At 41.1% G+C, this 5,000-nt stretch overlaps 1 protein-coding gene across 1 annotated transcript in view; it reads right to left on the bottom strand.

The window, feature by feature from the left end:
* Positions 1 to 5,000, bottom strand: part of LOC117443693 (transcription initiation factor TFIID subunit 4) — a 151,691-nt gene that overhangs the window by 64,684 nt on the left and 82,007 nt on the right.

A 5,000-nucleotide genomic window follows, 5' to 3' on the forward strand; every position in this document is an offset into this window, starting at 1 on the left:
GCCTCTATCCCTCAAAAGTGCTGATTTGGGTAATATAGCTTTAAAAAAAAAAAAGAATTTGATAACAAATAAAAAGGAGGGGTCTGAGCTCATGCGGGACCCGGCAGCTACCGTCTAAACTAAATGCTGCTGTGATGAAACGCCATATCATGGATTATCCTTTCTACTTCCTGCTTCTTCACACACATGCTCTCCAGTACAGGTTAGCTCTGAGTGTTAGCGATGCTAATGTAAACACCAACCATATTACGTCCAAAACAGTCGGGCATTGTTTCTGACAGCAACGTTTCTGATTGGGCCGTGGGTCCACATTTCAGATATTACGTCATATCGGACGCAAATCTGGATCAGCTCCGTTGTTCCCCGTTTTTAGAGATTTGGGTACGGAGGAAAAGAGAGAGGGTTTTACTTTCTGACGCTGCGTGAGTTCCCCGACACACCGGGGACACATTGATGTATAAAAGACATCACAAAGTGCATTTTGCATGATAGGTCCCCTTTAATGTTTTACAGCTAAATATAAAAATATCTCAAGCTTGTGTTACCCACAGATCTTATATCAGGTAACTAAGACCAAAACAATAGCCTTTAATTGAACTATTCATATTTTAGACTGCACTGTAACTTGTATCCATGTATTTTTCCTTTTAATGTTTATTTTATTAGCTTTTATTTTTTAATGCTTAATGTCTTTCATTTTTTGTAAAGCACTTTGAATTGCCTTGCGTTGAAAAGTGCTATATAAATAAACTTGCCTTGCCTTGCCTTTGAGGCGAAGGAACCGGAAGTAAAAAAAAATGATGACTTATTTTCAGACTTAGTGCTAGTTTAGAGAGTGTGAAAAGATGGGACAATATAATTGTGTTGTGCTATCAGGATACAAAAGAGACTGTGAGTAATACTAGTTATTTGACTGAAGCTGTTGAGACCACCTATTATCTGGATCCACAGTGTGTGTGTGTGTGTGTGTGTGTGTGTGTGTGTGTGTGTGTGTGTGTGTGATATCACTTTCTCACACACTCTGCTACTTAAACCTGAGTGGAGGACCATGGATACACATTGGAAAAGAGATCTCTCCTCTGTTGCTCTTCCTGAAGCTTCTCTCCCTATCTCTTTAAGTTTTCCTCCAACAATGCAAAGTCTAAGGATGGAGAAGTTGTGTCGAGGTTCATTCCCCTTTGAGGTGAATTTGTGATTGTCGCCAATTTAAATGAAATTGACTAGACGAGACAATAAACCTGAGTTTTATCATGCCTGCTATTTATTTGCCGGTCTTGTGTTAATGAGTGGTCGGGGTAGATTTGGCATTTAAAGAATAGTTTCACAACACACGGCACCGGCCTTTAAAAAAACAAATTGGCTGAGTTTATACGCCGGCTTGAGTATATAACACTCTGTAATTCCATCTCTCTAAAACGATGATTGTTTGGAGGTGGTGGTTATTTTGTGAGTGTGTGTGATCAGTGAAAAGGGCTTTAAGAGAGAGGCTTGTCCTCGCCTGGAAGAGTCGCTCGGGCTCATTATCCTGATGAAATGTGCACAGATGTGTGAGCTGCCGACAGACTCCGCAGCGACACAAACAGGTGATGAAAATCAGAGAGGCATAGAATAGAAACGACGGCCATTAAGCATGACACAAAAAAGAGGGGTGTTTTGAGTAGGACACTTCCTCTGCTCTGTCTAGCGGGAGAACGCATTACATAAAGTAACATGTTTCCAAACCATCTCCTTAAAATTCCAGATGAAAATGTGTTTGGCAGCGTCTCCTCGCGAGGCGCTAATCTGGCCGTATCCAGATGACGAGCGGACTGCCACTTAACAGGGAGGAGATCCGCTTTGATCACATGAACCCCGGGGCAAACCTATCGCACTGCCTATTACGCTGCTTCATTTGCATATGTGGGGCTTATGGGGAGGCTGAGACGTAGTGTGAATGCTTTAAACTGCAGCAGGGGCTCAGTTGCTAGAAAGAAATGTCCCGGAGAGATGCAGAGAAAAGACAGAGCGCTGCCAGGAGCCGGAGGTGAGAGAAGTCCATCTGAAGGTCACGAGTTCACAAGAAGATTCTAAACGTTGAATACTTTAAACAACAACACTGAGGCATTTATTGTTGCCTCTAAATGTGTGAAAGACTTCAGGAGGAGAGCTGTGAGAGCACTGAGGAAAGAATGACTCGGATCTTAAAGGTAGTAGTAACTAAGGGAACAGAAACGCAGTTACAAATAAAAGTCCTGCAGGCGAAGTGTTACTTAAGTAAAAGCACTAAGGAGTCCAAATATACTAAAAGTAAAAGAAACGATTGTGCCGAACGGGGCGGCAGTCGCTCCGTTCGGAGGGAAATGTTTAGTTTTGGGAACCGACGGGTTGCCAGTTCCCGTCCTGATCGGACCCTTACTGTCAGCCTCTCTGCTCCTCATCAAATAAAATACAGAGGTTTGTGTATCTGTATTCAAACTGAATCCGTCCTTTATGCATGTGTGTATTCATAATATGTGTACTTTAACTGAGTGGAAAACTGATTACCCCTCGGGGGCTAAAAAAAGCGTCATCTTCTATTTCCAAATAATATATTCTATGTTGCTGGATTATAAACGTAATTCATTAAATAATGAATGTGTTGCAGGTAAAGGTGGAGCTTTATTACTTTTTATATTGCTAGGTATTTTATAAACTAATTTATGTTTGTTTATTATTAAAGGGGACCTATCATGCAAAATGCACTTTTGTATGTCTTTTATACATCAATGTGTCCCCGGTGTGTCGGGGAACTCACGCAGCGTCAGAAAATAAAACCCTCTCTTTTCCTCCGTACCCAAATCTCTAAAAACGGGGAACAACGGAGCTGATCCAGATTTGCGTCCGATATGACGTAATATCTGAAATGTGGACCCACGGGCCAATCAGAAAGTTGCTATCAGAAACAATGCCCGACTGTTTTGGACGTAATATGGTCGGTGTTTACATTAGCATCGCTAACACTCAGAGCTAACCTGTACTGGAGAGCATGTGTGTGAAGAAGCAGGAAGTAAAAAGGAACTCACCTTGTGGTATAACCGGCAAGAGAGAAAGCCTTTGAGCTCCAGACTGTTTCAGAGAGAATCCTTGATGATCCATGATATGGCGTTTCATCACTGCAGCATTTAGTTTAGACCAGGGGTCTCCAACACGTCGATCGCAAGCTACCGGTAGCTCGCAAGCCCTCAATATGTAGCTCGCCAAGAAAATCCAAAATGTCAAAAATACACACAAAAAAATAGGAAATGTAATTAAAAGAATCTACCCTATGCATAAACGAAACCACAATCATAGTGAACTCTATCTAATTACTACAACTCTATATCTATCTGACACCCCTCCCCCTCCCCCCCACCCCCACAATGAATATCGACCAATCATGTTCTTGCTTGATTTGCGGGACCAGCGTTGCAGTCGGGAAGAAAAGCAATGTGGAGCGGATTGATGCATTTCACTTCAACATTTTAAAAATAATCTTCCCGGGGGAGCATGCCTCCGGACCCCCCTAGAGGATGTGAGGTCCACTCCCAAATAAAGCAGGTTAAAATAAGGAAATTGCATACATTTTCTTTTAGTAAACACTGAAAACGGGTCCCACAGACCCAAACAGCACACAAAGGTTAAAGGTATCATAATGTTCAAATGTGCTAAATACAAAAAAAGGAGAAGTAAAAGTAGCTCACGACTTGTTTTATTTTTTTAAAGTAGCTCTCATCCTAAAAAAGGTTGGAGACCCCTGGGTTAGACGGTAGCTGCCGGGTCCCGCATGCGCTCAGCCCCCTCCTTTTTATTTTTATCAAATTCTTTTATTTTTTAAAGCTTTATACCCAAATCAGCACTTTTGAAACAGGAAGTGAAATAGAGGGATAGAGGCATGTCTAGAATCTGTTTGGTATTTTGAGCAAAACACTTCATAGACATGTTCTTTATATATTTGTATATATCTGAGACCTGTGCTATTGCCTACAGATAGCATGACAGGTGACCTTTAATATGAACCTACGCAATAACTGTGAAGTCAAACAAAAGTAGTGGAGTAAAAAGCACAACATTTTCCGTGCTAAATTGTAGTGGAGAGGAAAAGTAAAGTACCTCAAAACTGTCTCTAAGTACAGAACTTGAGTACATGTACTTTTCACGACTGTGTGAAAGTATGAAAGTATAAAAATGAGAAAAGTGCAGACGTGCTCAGTTAACTTTAACTGGATGAATAAAAAACGTTCTGAACGAGCAGGCGCGTTAGAAGAAACCACTTCTGCTGCTTAACATCAACATCAACAACAACAACAACAACAGGTGAGGGGCGCTTGTTTTATCCTCCTGCCGACTCACACTTCTCAACCGGAGCTCCAGACAGTCCTCTTGATCCCTGTGAGCACGGTGAGGACTGAAAACACCCAGTGAAGTTCTTCTGGAGTAAACAATGTGAAAGGCAAACCTCCGCTGTGACAGATCTGTCGCGTTTGCGTAAACAACATTAACCAACGACTGAAAGAAGAGCGGTCTACTTCCCGGGTCCACTGGGACTTTCACTTTATACCAAACCTGCACTTAAAAGCAGAGGATGAAGCATGCTCGACATCAGTACAACATCTACCAATTTGCACCGCTACGTGTTGTGCCTCGGCCTATTACTTTAAAAAAGGAAACAACTATTCTGACTTCTTTTGTGTAGTAAAAGTTAGCGTGTATTGGTACATCTGAAACCTTTACTTTTTATGTTCTTACTGATATATTGCTGCAAATTGGCTGTTTTTCAAAGAGATGTGAAAAAATAAATTGTGTTACGTTTGAAATGAATGTTTTTACTGCGACGAAATGATATTAAAGTGTATTAAAGTGTTTCTATTCTGTTTTAATGTTTTTATATCGAATAGAAGGAGACAGGGACTTTTTTTTTCTTGCTTTAAATGTCTAAATGAATTTCACAAAAAATGATGAGGATGGGAAAATGCAGAATAAACCTACAAAGGCCGCCACTGCAT

This window comes from Pseudochaenichthys georgianus, chromosome 3, assembly GCF_902827115.2.
Source record: "Pseudochaenichthys georgianus chromosome 3, fPseGeo1.2, whole genome shotgun sequence".
Lineage (NCBI taxonomy): Eukaryota > Metazoa > Chordata > Actinopteri > Perciformes > Channichthyidae > Pseudochaenichthys > Pseudochaenichthys georgianus.